This window comes from Stegodyphus dumicola, chromosome 11, assembly GCF_044657685.1.
Source record: "Stegodyphus dumicola isolate Sdum_Otavi_A_Nest chromosome 11, ASM4465768v1".
NCBI lineage: Eukaryota > Metazoa > Arthropoda > Arachnida > Araneae > Eresidae > Stegodyphus > Stegodyphus dumicola.
The window spans coordinates 62,671,761-62,690,196 of record NC_140778.1 but is presented as its reverse complement, the minus strand read 5'-3'; positions in this window follow the sequence as shown (position 1 = coordinate 62,690,196).

Sequence of the window (18,436 nt, the reverse complement as noted above, 5' to 3'; positions counted from 1 at the left end):
GATAAAAATGGTAATTACGTCGAATGGATCAGAAATAAAGCTGCCGAAAATTTTGAAAAGAAGGTCAACTGTCTAATAAAACAGTATGATAACTATACTGATATGTACGGGAGGAAGGTAAGCTAGATTCATAGCTGTTTTTCTTCTTATGCACATGTGTGTATGTGGGTTTGCTTGTTTATATATAAATATGCACAGAGTATGACGCTTATTAAACTCATTATTTAGTAAAATCAGCAGCTATTACATTTAAATTTCAAAACCCTAAGCAAATATATACTAATCATTAATAGGAAAACTGCCGTTTAGTAAACTCATCTTCGCCGCTTTTAAAATCAGACCAGCAAAGGGATAATTTTTCAGTGTCTTAATATCCCTCTGGTACCCATCAAAGCTGTTTTATAGTTCATCCATTTAACTTATTTAGGATTTTAGCTTATTTGCCATTCAGGTATAAAGCGTTTGATAAAAACGAGTTTAGCTGAAATATCTATGAGTGCAGTTCTACCACCGCTGTTAGACACTGTTTCCAAAGCTCTTTCATCTAAATGCGGAGGAGAGGAACAAAATTTACTTAAGTTAGGAAGAGCAATTCTCTAAAGATATAGTAAATTAATGAGAGATTGGAAATGCAGCCTTCGTATATTATCATTTAAGTTTACCACATTGAACATTCTCCCGTTGGAATACCATATTATGTTCATAGAGATCTCATGAAATACTGCTGGCGTTATCTTTCGTTATGAATCTTTGAACAGAAAACGAACGATTCCTGAAGGTTGAACTTAAAACAAGAAATGATGGATAATTCTCGTAACCATGAAGTGGACGATCGATTGGACAGATAAAGTTTAGTCTCTCTGTTGCTCTTTCGGTTATACTGTACGAGTTTTTAAGATTGAAATTTATTGGAGTAAAATTCTTTTTTAATTTGTTGTTTGAACAAATTGAAACAAGTAGAAAATCTTTAAGAGGAAAGATTTAAAGCTTAAGTGAGGACAGGTTGTAGCAATATTAAGATGTCCATAAGAAGGTCAACAAAAGATAACACTCATTTAAACTAATAATTAAATAAAAATTGCTAATGAACTAAAAATTGTACAGATATCTCAAGGAAGTGCAAAAGAATTGAAACCTCTCTTCTTGGATAATCTCAAACTGTGATAATAAAAATGAGCCCTATTTTTAGACTCGCTTGAACCTCGTTTGATACCATAAAAATTGTGGAATTCGCTAAAATGCTACAATAAAATTTTGTAATTACTTGTGGATAGCTCAGCAGAAGGAAAATGAGAAATAACATTGCTTGTAATGAGAAGCAAGAGGAAGATCATCATGCGGTTAATAACTGGATAAAATAGGTTTTTGTAATTCATATTACTAAGTAAATTGAACGCTGATATGATGAACCGAGGAAAATTTCCAAAAACGCGAAGAATTCAAAAATATATGCTGCTCTTAAAAATTTTGTGATTTTGCGGTTGCATTTTATGTGACTTTGAGTGAGAATAATGTGGTATTTAATAATAATGTTAAAAAGGCAGAAAAGGGGTATGAGTAGGTGATCTTGTAAAGAAAGCTGAACATTGCTAAGATGAACTGGGAAAAGACTGGAAACAGTATTAGGCAGCACTTAACATCCCATTGATATTCTAAAAATAAGCTGTTTTTAAGGGGTGTTGGAACCCCAAAATCTTTCAAAAAATTGTGATTTCGGATTTTTGCATTTTCAAATTCTCTACACTTTTAGCTTTCTAAAAATACCATTTTTTAATCTCTATGAAAATTAGAACTGTAAAAAAATCTAGTTTTAATATGTCGTCGACTGCTTTGATCAATGAGGATTTTTACATAAAATCGCGTTTTTCTCCAAACGTGATTTTTTTATACTCGATGTACCTTTTCTCAGGAACTACTGCTTACAGGTATCTAATATTTTTATGGCTTATTTATTAGGTTTCCTAATATTTACTGAAATGAGCTTTTTGTGATAAACTTAGAATAAAAAATTTTAAAAAGTTTTTTGTGTTAGAAAAGTGTTAAATTTTACTATGTCTAACAAAATATTCTGTAAATTACTCTAAAATTCAAAATGTTTCAAAAGCTCATTTCAGTATAATCCGATAGGTACACTTTAATTACACAAAAAATTTCAAGCGTGTATCTACAGCAGATTTTGAGAAAAGGTACATCGAAAATGGCCAATTTAACATTGTCGGCATAGGGGTTTCTGATACCCCTTAAAGATTTTGTGATATTACTGTTGAATTTTAAGCGGCTTAGTGTGTAGAGTTTGTTTAATAATAAAATTTAAAAAAAAACTGTGTTAGCAAAAATTAAATCCCAATGCAGATTGGTAAACTGCGAGCTAAGATTCTGGTAAACAGGAAACTAATTGGTAAAGAGGAAAAGAATAAAAACCTTAACAAACTGTCTGGTGCGACGTTAACTTCTGGATTCTTTCAGATTGTTCAATTATTGTAGGGAAGGAGGTGTTAGCTATTAATGTGTTCAATCAAATCCTGCATTCCTGTGAACTCATTAGTTTCCCTGACAGGAAAAGCAAAATAAAAATGACTAGCTGTTCATTGATCTATCGTTCAGTGAAATAATGACTGACTTTATCGCACTTCTTAATTTCTTAATAAGTACATTAATCTGTTGAATAATATGTAAATTTCTTTCCAAACAACTTCGGAAAGATGTATTTGCAAAATAAGTCAACATGCAGATTTCTATGCACTTTTAAATGCCTTGCGCTGATATACCTAAACAAGACCGCAGAGATAATGCTGCAAATGTAATGTTGCAATATTAAAATCAGTATAATAAATAAAATATGTCAAAGCAATTCATTCATTGCAGTTTTGGACTTCATACATAATTCTTTGTAGCCTTGCGTACGCTTATTTTAAAAAGTTACCCGATAAGTCACGTCACATAGGTGAAATCTGTAGTAATTCAGCATAACTTTTAGAAAGTGTTAACATTTTCTTTACAGAAGAAGTGTATGAAATCACATGGTGCAAAACAGCATAACTTACGTTACAAAGAAAGCACAATTAAAAGATATTTCGACCGTATAGTGCATTATCAGCCACATGCGTACTCTGCATATCAGTGAGCCAACAACTCTCTGTTTTCTTTGATCAAAAATTAAAGTTGGCCTCATTGGCCTACAATGACAGATACTAAAGAAGCATTCTACCAGTGTGTCCAGGAATACTGTGCGGTTGGAACTTCGAAGATAAATAAGTAATAATATTTTACATTTCAGGTAGAATACCATGTAAAACACTACTTGAACTACGACTGACTATACAAACATTTGTTGCCGCGAATTACCCTATATAGATCGTCTGCATCGAGTGAGCATTAGAATTAATCAGTGCAATAAAGAAAGCAGCATAGGACGTCTGTTTCACCTGCGAAGAAATAGGAGGGAAAATAGCATAATTTGAAGTGTTAAATTTAATTTAACCACATCAGTATTCTTATCACAAAAACTCAGGTGAACCTTTAAAGGTTCGAGTTTAACTTCTCTGCAACATTTGTGCCATCATTCGTTCTGCCAAAAATAACTCTCATAGCATTTTCAACATTCGTTCCAAGAACTATCATTTTGAGGAGTAAAGTTTGATGTTAGAGAATTAGGTTGCTTTTATATAGTCGAATTGCTATACGAAAACGTTTAGGAAACTGAGGTCTTTAAAGAAAAGCAGAGTTAATCACTTTCGCACCAGCCTTCATGTCTTTAATTCCATGTCATGTAAATTTAGGTGAAACGTTTTAATAATTACTGTATTAATATAACTTCTCCATGTATGAAAATGTTCTATAAGCTTTGAAGAAATTTCGACATCACAATGATGGAGTTAAATAAAATGCCTTTTCAAAGGGGTTTATTCCATAAAGAAATGATTAACCTTAATTGTGCAGCTATAGACTAGTTAATTGAGTTAACGTAAGCATTGCGTACCTTATTTTGAAATAGAAACACTTTCCTTTATTTAAGATAATTAAAATATTAAAATTTATATTTTTATTTCCAATTTTACCTTACTTGACTCATAATCAAAAAAAAAAAAAAAACTAAATTGCTAAATAATTATTCCAAAAGATAAAATTGCATAGTATATATTAACTTTCGCTTTCCCTTGTCTTCTGTAAATTTCATATTAATTAATTAAATTTTTCAAACCAAAATCAAAGTATAATTTTAAAAAGGATTATTTGGTTTCACTTGATGAACTGAGAAATAAACTTAAAAGATCCGAACACAAATTTTGCACTCTCGTAAACAAATAAATAATTGAGAAATAGCATAAAATCCCAGAAAAGGTTTTATTTTCCCTCTGGTTTCTTTATTTAAAAGGGCTTATTCTATGGTAGGGAAGGAGAAACAAGCTTTAACCCAGCACTCGATTGTCATCCCTCTGTTTCCAAATGAAACAAAAAAAAGCTATATTAATTCAAACTAACTTTGGATTCTTTGCAGATCGATGGGAAGGCACAGCAAGGAGAAAGTATAGCTGATAATAGTAGTTTAAATGCAGCTTACAGGGTAAGAAAAGCTGAAAGGTTTAAAGACTTAAGTTATATATATCATACTTATGTTATGCTATCATACTTGCAAACTTAAGTTATATATATCATACGGTTTCTTCTTTTGAGTAGTTTTCCCTTAGTCTTTCAGCCACTAGGTTCTGAAATTGTTTTATGTATTGGCGTAACTTTCGACTTCCTTCAGAAAGCAAGCTTCCCTAAATTTTAAAATAGGTTCATCCACATTTTGTTTACTTTTTCGCATTAATTCATTTACCCGAGAACTTTGGGTTCGTGGGTTTCGGTTGATGAAGCAATAATGATGAAGAGTTTCAGAAAAACAGTGACATGTAATGCTCTTTGTGGCTCTGAATATCACAGCACGTGAGAAGACACACTAAAAGGTGGCGATGCTAGTGATGAAAATGGGATGATCTGAAAACTGTAACAAAGACGACACAGACCCAGCAGTTCTGAATGATTTGAGGGCTTAGTATTAGCAGAGGATAAGGGAGAGCATGATTCAAGACTCAGGGAAGTAGAAATTTAGACTTCCCAAGTATTATTACCTGCATATTAATAATTACTGGATTAATCTCATTGCATACTGTAATGCTAATATTACTATGCATTGTTAGTGTAATGCAGGTTTCTTTTGAACAAATAACAATGTTAACTACCGATCATTTATCCTTGAAAACGTTTTGCTATGTTCTTTCTCTAACTGTGTCCTTCGAAAATTAAATTATCCATACAATTTCCCCTCTCGATTTTGGTAAGATAAAATTATTAGAAAAAGCAGAAAAATACGTGAAAGCTATCTTGGAAAATTTGAACCATTACTAAACATTACGCACTGCAGAAAAAATTATGTTTTTGTTTGCAGAAATTGAATGCGGATTCCTATGCATCTTTCACGTTAATTTCAAACTGATTTATAGAAATATTTCATTTCATGGTATTCGATTAATCTTGTGAGAGAAAATAATAAGAAACGATGAACAGGAAAATGCATTTCATATTAAAAACGTGCGTATGACCAAAAATATATCTGATTTCAGTTTTGTAGTTAGCACAGCTTTAGCAAAATCACTGTTGACTAGGTTAACGTCTAGTCGATTAAGATCTAAAGCGCATCATTTGAAACGACCTTCATTACTTGCCTGATGTTTACAAAAGGGACCATTTAAACTAGTATAGACCCACCAGCGGCCTAGAGGGAAAGTCGCTGAAAACTGGTAGTTCAGTTCAGAGTTCTAATCCCGGAGAAATGGCTGACGGCATGGGCGTTTTCATGGTTTTCCCGATGTGTAACGGATATACGAGACCGTTTCCCTTACAGAGACCTCCAAAAAGACATCTTTCCTCTATTTGGTTTAATTATGACAAAGCCCTCGAGAGCTTTGTCATAATTAAACCAAATAAAAAAAAACAGTTAAACTGTATTATTATTATAATAAACTAAAGAAAATATACCAGGAAGAGAATGCGCATTTTTGTTTTTAAATCACTCATGCTGTTTATTGTAATACTATGCAGAGTTTTTAAAGCTTTGGAAGACGTGTAGCAAGATTAACTATAGTGCGTGTATTTGCCAGCAAGAGGTGGTGATTAATATCACATGATAAGAAAAGTTATGGCGCTAGATAATTGAATTACTTTGTGAGGTTTATCTATTTATTTTTAACTAATTAATAGTTAATTTTTAGTACTTTCCTATCACTCTCTTTTCACTCACCCTGTGCATTCCAGAATGCAAATGATATAGCGAGAGTTTATTCGCATTGAGAAAGAAAAAGAAAAAAAAGTTATGCTATTTTAGCAAGAGTTTCAGAAGTTAGTGTTAGAGCGTGTCTGCCTGGTTCAGGCCAAGTTGCGCCGTTTTTTTATTAGCGATTTAATTCTGTGGCTTTGAGTCACTGTGGAGTCATTGGGTTATTTTGGAGCAGGAGACATGAAAAATGAGCAATGTTTTCGCCATGACTCGAATCCTAGACCTCTCGAATACCCGCCGAGTGTGCTACCGTTACAGCATGAAAGCATGCAGAAAGGAGGGAAAAAATACCTTGTAACTTTTAATAAAATTTATGTATATGAGACTTTATATGTATAACACATATAACTGAAGAGACGTAACAAAAGATTGCACATATTATTTTATTGTTTGATTAGTGTAAACGAGTACTTGCAGAAATTATTTTTCAGCATATATATTATCCCATATTTAAGAGATATTAATTAGAGTAGATATTTCAGAATAGGAATCCTGCGTTTTCAGTAAGATACTATCAATAATTTGCCAAATTTTCAGTTAGCAGATATGCATCTAACATATGGAGTGACTGTTTCCAAAGGGAAAGCAAGCTTTACGAATGTGCGATGAGCGGTAGCTAATAGGCGATTTCCAAATCACCAGAATTTTGTGCGGCTGCATCAAAGATTGTCCGATACGTTACCTTTTCGGATACTTAAAAGGGATTGGGAACGAGGATACGAACACCTGAGTTAGGAGAGATGGTACTCCGTTATGCAGAATGAAATTAATGTGTTAGCAGATGAGAGATCGCTGCAAACCCCATGTTTCCGAAATCATCCTTTGGAGAACCACTTGCCTTCATACCGGGAGCTGCAAATAGAGCAACTGCTATCTGCTTATTACTTATCGCGAGTCGCATCTGCGACAGTCCTCGTTGTCAAGGATTCATTTCTTTGTAACAATAAAATGCATAGCTATGGGCACTGAACAACACTAAGTGTACCCGAGCGCGTGCAGTACAGTACCAGGTGTTCATCAGGTTTCGAGGGGAGCATTGTTAGCGACCACCCAACAGACCCATATCTCATGCTTGTTTGTGTGAATGTACGGCCTTATACAATTTTCTTTAAAGGAAGTCTTGTCCGGTCTGTTATATGAGCAAAACATCCAACAGCAGGAGATCAAAGAGATGTGGCCCTAGGAGGAGGATGCTTCAGCCCATTTTACTTTTTCCGTTAGGAAACACTTGAATTCAACGTTTGGTCAAACGTGGATTGATTATGGGGGTACTCCTCCTTGATCTGTATGTTCACTGGAACTCTTTCACCTAGTTTTTTTCTCCGAGATTTACCTGAAAAGCCCTGGTTTACGAAACACTCGTAGCCAGTGAGGGTTTTCTTTTCGTGTGCATTAGCGTAGCTAGAGAGATCCTCCTTGAAATTCTCTATACATTCTAAAACATCCATCCAATTATTTTATGGATTTACGAATCGTTCTTTGAGTAACTTATCCCTCTAAAAAAATTATACATGTTTATACAAATCATGCGGTATATATATATATATACATGTATGTTTATATTTATATAATTCATAATAATTTATAATAAGAAAACTTTCCATATACCATCTCCAAGGAATACAAATTCAATTTAAAAACATGAAAAAAAAATAGTCAGAATGTATGTAAGTATTTTAAATATTAATTTCAATCTAATAGTAATTTATTAATTTAAATAGTAATTTATATGTATATATATGTATGTATTCATAAATGCACGATATGCACCCATTACACAAATTTACACTATACAAGGTCATAGTTGAATATTGTGATGATCAACAGCTCTTAAACCCAAATTTATTTTTCAATTTTGCTTTTGAGAACATGTTTTATGAACACGTACTTTTGAGAACGTATTTTAACTCTGAATCGTTCTGTATTTTTGCAGGCTTATCAGTCGTGGGTAAAAGACCATAAAAGCGAAGGGAAATTACCGGGACTGCAGAATTATACACAAGATCAGTTGTTCTTTATAAGCACAGCAAGAGTAAGTGCAGTGTTTACCACATAACACATTTAAAACATTTATAACATAGTATTAAGCGATTACATGCTTATTTAGCTGTAAATATCATTCTGAGAATGTTTGGGTGAAAGTATACTGAAATATATATAATCATTTCTAGAGACTTCTCGATTGCCCTACAGAAGCAATTTTTCTTTCTTAAAATACGTATCATAAGAAATCCCCGTCGAAGATATTTATCTAAAGATATTTATCTAAATTTATGTGCCCTTTGTATATGTTATAAACTGTAGTTTTATAAATATTCTCAAGGCAACAATGTTGGTAGGGGAATTAATCAATGTTGTTATAATTACCACTGATATAGGAAATGCAACAAAAGATATGGACCGATGTTTATATCATTTGGCTTTGTGGCCGTTTGCAAGACACATTTAACACTTTGAATAATTCGCGTTTTAAATATTGCTTTAGATTTTAAGTTCTATGATAATTATTCAGCATACGTTTCTTGATTTAATGAGTTAAGCATCATAGAGACGGTGCTCAAAATAACAATGAGCAGTTTAAAATGAATATTTTTCTTTATATAAATTTTTAATAAATAAAAAATGGAAGCAGAAATTCTTTTATAATTTAATTTCAAATACAAAGAAATGAATTAGTAGTATGAATAGTTTAAAAATAATAATTCATGTAATGGAACGATATACAGCTCATAGTAAAACTCTGTTTACGTTTCTAACTTTTAATTTAAAAATACCCACCTTTAATTTCTTTTACCTTTGAGAACCAATTGATTTTAAAGTAACTGAAAATACATTCACATCCACTGCCATAAAATGTACAGTTACTATTAGTCACCGTAATTGCATTATATTTTCCAGTTAATGTGTGAGAAATACACAGATGTAGCAAAGAATGAAGGTACACATGCGCCAAGTGACGTTAGGTAAGTGAAAATATTAAGTTCCTTTCTAAATAGTATAAATTGGCCTAATAATGATATATACAAACATACGCAAGGTGAAGCTCTTAAACAGTGAAATAGGTCTCGAGTTCAGAAAAACTGCAGTTGTACAAGATATTTATGAACAGTAGAATGACTATGATGTTCGAATGAAATCAGTAGTAGTACCCCTAGAGGAGAAAGTTATGAAATTTACTCACAAGTTCTCAGAGATAGAGAAAAAATGTCAATAGCATTTTCAAGAATCAAAACTTTTATCTCGTTGTCATAAGAGGTACGTCCTACATAAATTAGAATAATGATTAGCGGATCTATAATAACGATTAGAATAATATCAGAAGACCTGAAATGAAGAAACATCAGTATCCAGTTTGGTGAATAAGTCTCTAATGACATCTCAAGGCATAAAATCTTCAATGAGTTTGCCTCAATGATGGATGAATAATAGTACGCAAAAAGAAAGTCATACCTAATATGAAAGCATAAATTGGCAATCAGAGAAGATTTGTTAGATATTGCATGGACTGCATTTTCGTCGGACAAGATGGCGACATAGCACTCTGAATTAAGTTTACTTAATATCTCTTATCTCCCAGTGACTACTCTAATCAAAATCTTTACAGAAACAAGGAGTATTACATGTGTAATTTACCTTAACCGCAGTACGAGAGATATCATTGTGTTGTGTACTTTACATCTGAGTGTGTGTGGAAACGTTTAAATTAATTGCGAAATCACTCTTACAGTTCGGCACTAACACAAGACTGGTTGCCAAGACATTATCAGAGGTTGTTACAAATCATGCGTGTTCGTGATTTTTATACTGAGTATATAACTTGATTTCTTGTCTAATACTGTTTGACAGGATGACGTAAAATTCCATCACAAAGGGGTAATACACAGACATAACCGTCCCTTTTTGGCATCTAACAGTGTCATATCACAATAAACGGTGAAGCTCTAAGCTCTATACTTTTACTGTAGCCTTGAAAACTAGTTATATCTCTTTTCAGCGATAAAATGGGTAACTTTAGAAATTCGACTTAAAAGCTGTACAATCTGTCTTGAATGACATACGACAGTTATTTTACTCTAAATGGACACAACTTCCACAGAACTAGCTATCAAGGTTCAAAAATTATTTTGGTGCTAAATGACAATTTTTCAATACGCAGAAAATTCGAAATGATAGCTTCAGATTTAAGTAATATGCACATTTAAATTTTGAATCATCGTATTACTTATTATTGAGATATTATTTAGAGTATTTCAGATCGGATTCGAGAAGTACTGATAGCAAAATATTGCTAACTAGTTGATATTTTGTTAGCAGACATAATTTCTTAACCGTTTCATTTTTCTTGAATTCGATCCAAAAAATAATCACATTTTATGGCATTTTTTTAATTTTATTTTTGTAAGTAGGAAAATGTTATTAAAATAAATTTTTGTAAAAATTTTAAGCATTTATAAAAACACTTTATTGCAAATAAAATAATAGTAGTTTTCTTGGACCAGCTCACCAGTGGTCGAGCGGTAAAGTCGCTGTACACTATAGTTCGGTCCGAGGTTCGAATCATGCAAACGAGCAGGCTGCATGGGCGTTTTAGTGTTTTTCCTCATGCGTAACGTGTATATGAGACAGTTTCTCTTGGAAAGTCATCCAGGAAGGCCTTCCTCCCCTTAGGCAAATAGTTCTCGAGTGCTTTGCCGTAATCGAATAAACCAAAACCAAACCAAACCAACCCTGGAATTAGCCTTTTCTTCCTACAGAAGCAGCCCACCAGCGGCCGAGCGGTCAAATCGCTGAACACTGGTAGTTCGGTCAGAGGTTCGAAACCCGCGAACGGGCTGGCTGCATGGGTGTTTTTGTAGTTTTCCCCATGTGTAACGTGTATACGAGCCAGTTACCCTTAGAAAGTCCTCTACGAAGGCATCCCTCCCCTTAGGCAGATAGCCCTCGAGGCTTTGCCGTAATCAAATAACCTAACCTAAACTTCCTACAGAAGCCGCCTAACAGAGAAGTTATATTTACAGTTGTATATATTGAAAATAACATTTGTTTACAATTATGTTCGATTATATTTCGATTGTTTCGATTCATTTACATTTACTTACCTTTCTTTTTTTCAAAGATCTGATTTAGTGTGATATATCTTAAAACAAGGCGAGAGGTAATGTTCAACATGACAGCTCAGAGAAATTTACCGAGTTTCTTTTCTAATTCTTTTGCTGTTGACATTTTTCTTTCAATGAACACACATATCTCCGTCTTGCGGATATTAGGTTTTTCATGTCAGTAAAATCACATTAAAACTTTCTTTCTACTGGTCTTAATCGAGCTGTTAAGCACCCAAGAAGACATGTCTTTAACCTGCCACTTTTGCTTCCCTTTCAATCAGTCAAATGATAACTTCCAATCGAAACTGTTAATTCGTATCTTTACCGTCATTTTTTTATATTAGTAGCGAAGTCTTCTAGACAATTTTTACTACTTCCAGACTCATTTACAGACGTTTCATGTTCTGATTCTGAATCATTGTCTGAATGCCAAGAGTTTAGCTTCATAGATTCTGAATCGGCCATTATTTTATGATAAAAAACAGTTTTTCACTTACTTTTACATGAATAAAGTTAACAAATCAACCATAAAATGTATTCCAAAAGCTAAGAACTGAAAAATAAAAATTCGCTGAATCACGTAAACGACGTGGAACAAGCGCGCTCATTTGATCCGTTCGAATGAGAACAAAATGGCGTTTACAAACTACAATTTAGACGACCTCTATGGGATTAATTTGATATTAAAATTGAAGCAATACAGGCAAAACAGTAAGAGAAACAAATAATCATATTATCCTTATAGCATTTCTTCTTACTGTAGCCGGAAGAAAGTATTTCGCTGGATGGGTTAGCAGTCGGTGTAAAAGTCCTTAATAACTGGAGGATACATTTTCTTCAAAGGGACGTCAGTAGTCGAGAACTTAAATGTTGGCTAATTAAGCAACCTGAAATATAATTTCAACTTTCTAATGATATTATATTCAAGAATCATTGATATTAGTTCTAAAATATAAATGTACGTTACTATTTATGAGAAATATCTTATACTATAGATATTTATTTTTCTTTGGAGAATTTAATAAAAAACGTCAACACGCAGTTGTGCCAAATCGTAAAATCACGAATCAGAAGTTTAATCATAAATTAAAAACTCGTGCATTAAATGTGTGTGAATAATGAAAAATAATAAGTCACAATATTTCAGGCGCGTTCGCGGTTTATAGTCGTAGAGTTCTAACTTTGTCGTAGAGTTCTAACTAATCACCTAGAGCGTCATTAACATCCTATTACCCAGACAGTCATAAAATGTTTCAAATAACATTTTCATGTCACTTGATTTCAAAAGGAAAACATTAATTGTATTTGCAAGCAATCTCCGCTACTTGCGGATGGTAAAATAGCAAAAATTTCATATTTTAAGTGAGTACGGTAAACTGAGCTTAAGGAAATTTGGCCTAACTGCGGTAGTTAAAACTTGGGGCGTTTTGACATCGGCTAGCAAAATGGTTCATGCCGTAATGTAACAGGCCGAGTTGAGCGGTATAAAATAATGCTGCAAGTCACGTTGCGAGAAGCTTTACATCTAAAACACTAAAAATCCTCCCTTGAAATTCTCTTCAATCTTATTTGCATCCCTGTGATGGTTATTGGAAATGAGAAATAATAGTAAACTTTAAAATCATAAAAATCGGTTAATTGATATAAATACATTACATAGTTGCTATCATCGACATCCTTGAATATATTTTGGCAGCCGTTCTTTAAGATCCTTTATCCCAAATATCTATAATAACATCTTTATCCCAAATATCTATAATAACATCTTTATCCCAAATATCTATAATAACAGACATCTCCACGAATAAAACCCTTTTGTTGAGCAAATATTGATAATGCTCCAAGCGAAAGTCACACTCATCATACATGAATTTAAAATATGTTTTCTCTTTTACAGAACGATAGGAATGATATCTAATATGCCAGAGTTTTCAAAAGCATTTCAGTGCTCAGAAGATTCTAAAATGAACCGAAAAAATAAGTGTCGAGTTTGGTAGGAGAGCCAAACAAAGAATCGAAATTTTAGAAACGTTTTGTAGGGGTATTGTTATTATTGTTGTAACTGATAGTGTTTACTGTTATCACTTTTGAATGTATGCATAAAACATTGTACTTAAGATTTAGAAGTAGTTACATAATTGTAAACTCTTCTTTCAATAAAATATTTAAATTTATTTGCAAATTATTTAAATTTTTTAGATAAATCAAATCATGAGAAAAGGATTTAGTTTCAATTAACTGAATGAGTTTGCTTAAAGAACTTATATGTAATATTCAAAACTAATACTTCAGAATCCTAGCCAGTAAATCTACGAATAAATTTAGTATTTTAAAGGAGAATCGAATCGATCAGATGGCAATGTAGGATCAAAAAATGGCATCGTCACGTGCAAGACGGAAGGGAATCGACCCCAGGCTTAGCTAACATCTTATCATGCAGCAACGATATAGGTAGCCGTAAGCTTAAACTAGCTAACCTATACGTTAATTTCATAAACGAACGCTAAAATCCCTAGGAGTTTCTAAAATGTGAAAAAATAAGTAATGGGTCTGGCAACTTCTATAATCTTCCTGTTTCTTACAAAAAAATCAGTCAAATTCAGAGATGAAATGAGCCATTTTTATGGAATGTATTAATAGTTTATTCTTTATTTTAGAAGTTAATTATCTCAGTCAAAACCTTTACCAAAGAGAGCACTTCGCATTCTCAATAATGTTTCATTCCTTCCTGATAAGGATAATTTACAAGGTGAAGACATAAAAGCCACGATACTCCATTCTAGCATGACTTCGGTATGCCAATCAATAAAGCAGGGCATTTGGGAAGCATTGATAAAGAGACACAGAAGTGAATTTCTTTGACATTTTGTCTTAGCCATGGAGTAAAGGTGTGACATAATTGCAAAAATAGGAAAATAGACATCTTGAAAGTAGAAAATGGATATCTGAATCTTGGAATGATAATGAGTAAGTAAACCTGCTTTATTCCTGGAGAAGGTTGTAGGACCATTCAGGAAAAGAGATCTTATAAAGGACAGAAGAGATAAAAAAAACTAGGAACTACAGGCTTTCAGAAGATAGTGAAACAGTTCTATTACTATATGAGGGAAAGGTTAAAAAGCACAACAACGTATAAAATGAAAATGGAACAATTAGAAAAGTGACCCATAGTGAAACATTAACAGCAGCTGAAAGAAAACTCTGTTTCGCAAAGATGCAAGCTGTATCTGCTGTGGACATTTTGTTTCGCCCTTGCCTTAGCGTCCAGAAATCTTTTTTCTGGAGCAACTACTATCTATGTCCTCAGTTTTCTACCTAAACCTATTAATTACAGAGCTTTCACATTTACGAAGATTAATAAGATTCTAATGAGCAAAAGGTAATACAGAAAAGTAATACTCTGAAGACAACACCTGCTGTAGGAGGTGAGAACATTTTACTTTCCTAAAACACGCTTTAGTTTAGCCTTGATGTTAACATTACCAGCCACAGAACAAGAAATTTTGGCCAATTGCAACAAATTAAATCCTAAAAACAGCAGCAATACTACTACAACCCCCCTCCTACTCCCGCAAAACTAATTCTAAAAAAACTGAAAACAAAAAACGATCTCGACCAACAGACTCTGAAAGGCTCATAGTACACGAATTAATTCTGATGTGGAGGTAAATGGTTTTAAACCATAAGCACACCGTAATTTAAAATCATTGGCATTGGATAAAGTACTACCCTTTCGACCTCCTAGTTTGTCCTCCGCACCCACCTTGGGTATTCAACTCACTGCATTGTTCGTTGTAGCACCTTATGTGACGACAGCCGCAGCTAAGCGAGCAAATTTGAAAACTTCTCACGGATTAACATTTGAAATGGAAGTGGTTGCATACTATATTAATTTAATGATTCATTGTAATTAGAATTTACAATGAAATTTTATGCATTTAGTTTAACAGCAAATGTAAAATATTTGTGAGTTGCTGTCATTACATTCAGGAAATCATAAGTTGACCAAGTTTTTAAGTTGTTTAAATATATTTTACTTTTTATTGGTCACTCGCTATCGTTAGGCAGTGACGGCTCGCCTAATAAATTAAGTAAGTCACTGATTCACTTAAATGTTCCATGTATATGAGTTATATATGCGCTTGTTATATATGCACATATAAATGTGATACCCAATGAGCAAATTTGAAATAACGCAATCAAATGCGTAAAATTCTCTGTTACAGGTGAAATTTAAAAAATTCTTTCAAGAGTCCAACCTGAGAAAGAGAATTTTCAATGAAATCTCTGCAATTATGTGATTTGCTTTTTTGGAGATCACGAGTTGTCACTGAAAATATATTATTTGTGTATCTCAAAATATTTCATGTTCTTGCTGTGTGGCCCAGGTTAGCTAAAAGGTTGGATTCTTTTCCATTTAATCATCAGAAAGTAAAAAGCTTCTATGCCATAGCTGTTGAATGACTGAGTATCAGAATTGTTTGCTTCTTTGATTATTTGCTCGAATAAATACGCAGCTTCGTGTACTATTGTAACTCGTGGAAAATTAAATATTAGGTCGTTTTTGCTTATGGTGGGGATTCACCTGCAGCCACAATTGTACCCATCGGTACAGTTTGTTCCCTGTCGAATCACGGAAAGAGATGGGGCGGATCTTCGCTAAGTTAAAAAATATGCTTTCAAATCCATATTACGAATAGTATTACACATGTTAGACTTACAATACGTTTTAACATTTGAAATTTAGCAGAAGACCTGCACTGTTATTTAAAACTTTAAATGAAAAGGCCTTCTGTCCGGTTTTTATTTCACTTGAAGAATGTGCATTTACGCATATGCTTGAGAATGCACCTCTACACAAAGCTTTTAGAAGTGTAGAATCATTACCACACACGCTCTAAATCAAATTTCTAAAATACCTGAAATATGTTGTAAAGAACAGCAAACTGAACGCATCCATTCACGCACAAAACAAACAAGAAAGTAGAAGAACTTCAATTATGACCAAAGCCACCGCTCTGCATAAAACAGCCATTGCAGTTTGATTTAAAGAACTCATCCATGGTAACGTGCATTATTTGTCGGCTTGTAATTTTAAAATATAGGTAGCACACGATTATACGAAAAAATTCGTAGCCAACAACCTGACTATCAATTGTTTTCTTAATATGTATAATCTCAAACTAAATATATTTAAAAAAATCTAAGGCTTTATGCTTTATCGAATTGAAACTTGTTTTCATGTCAGATACATGTAATGAAGGAATTTGAAATTTTTTGAATCTTGAAGAACTAAATTTCCGAAGTATTTGAGAGTATAAGCTGCATTCATTTGTTTAAAATTTCGTAAATTTCGTAATTTCTTCTTGAAAAATTATCAAAGATAAATGCTAATATTGATCGATACCAAAGAACACTTTATCATCACGTTTTCCTTTCAGAAGAATAAACAAGATTTTTGCATCGCTTAGGACTCTACCTTTGAATGTCTGGGAGGTAATTCTCAGGTAATAGAAATCCAAAACAAAAACAGCGGTATTCACAGTATCACCAATGAACGAGACTGTCTGAATGCTTTTATATTAAACTGTATGATTCTAAAATAATTTACGTGACTCAACTACGGAAACGGTAGATACGCAAAACTGAATCTGCTGCAAAAATATTTGTGTACATTTCATTAGAAAATTTTGTCTCATAAATAGAGATTTCACTCATCATTTTACAAGCTGTAATAAAAGTGTAAAAAACAAATGTCAAAGATTAAGAACCGTTGGAGTGTGTTCGTGAATATTGCTTCAATTTTCATGGAATTATCGAAATCATTATTCCTTTTACGTACCCTTTTACGTTTTGTTTCTTGGCAGCTAAAGTGATAATTGAAAAATAGCCTGCACCTAGTTTTATACTTTTATTACATTGTTTGCCGTTGACAGCTGAGGAAAGAATGCTGATTATAAGTTCTGGATGCCAAGTTCGTACTGTTGCATATACATCCCTTGAAATAATACAAGAAAATATTTCATAGCAGCCTACAAGTAAACAAGCCAGCCTTAGTAATAATTGGGAAATATGCTTTAAAATTTGCCCTTGCACAAATTACGCACTTCAGACACATTCAATGTTTTTTAGAGCTCTCTGTCGCTTAGCTAATACTTCTAAATAGAGCTTATTCTATTTTGAAACATTTACACATTTTTAGAACTGAAAATTTCCTTTGCTACAACATGCTGCAATTTAGTTTCCAACGCTCTATTTTTGTGTAACAATTTTTCTATTACAAAAAAGGTTTATTTTTAGGCCAAATTTATTTTCTTGTTTCTTATTACCTTTTTCATTTCATACACATGTAAATATGCAATTTTATTAAAATATTAATATATCAGTTAGGTTTTAATAAAAAATTTACACTTGAAAACTCTTTGTAGTGAATTTTTAAATTGCGACGTTTCGATAAATTTTTGTTGTAGAATTAGAAAATCACGTTTAGAATTTATATTCACGACTTGCTGAATAAAAGGAGTCAACAAATCATTGCAAATTATTACATTGGTCAATTAAAAGAGTTTAGAAAAGTCAGCACCTGTACTTGTACGATCTGACCTTAGCTGTGCAGTCTTCCGATATATTTAGCAGAGTGTTCTATGTATGATTACTAAGTTTACTATAAAGTAAAGTATGATTCAAACCATGAATCTTATAGACCGAAATCAGTCCAAACCTCTTACGGATAATTTCAAATGTTGGTCAAGGTTATAATGAAAATATATCAAACTCCCATTATAATTATAAGGTGACTCCAGGGATAATCTATAAATTTATTTTACCTACTCACCTCAAAAGACCTTTGAGATACTTCTGTTGAGCCCATTTCTGGTATGAAGATAGCGGAGCCGGTTGCCAACGCCTTGGTTTCGTGATCGAATCGTCAAGAAGGCATGGATCCTCGTTACCTGTATAGTTTCTATGCGCCATAGAGGCACTTCTATCCTTTACTTTGGCTTCGTTAATTTAT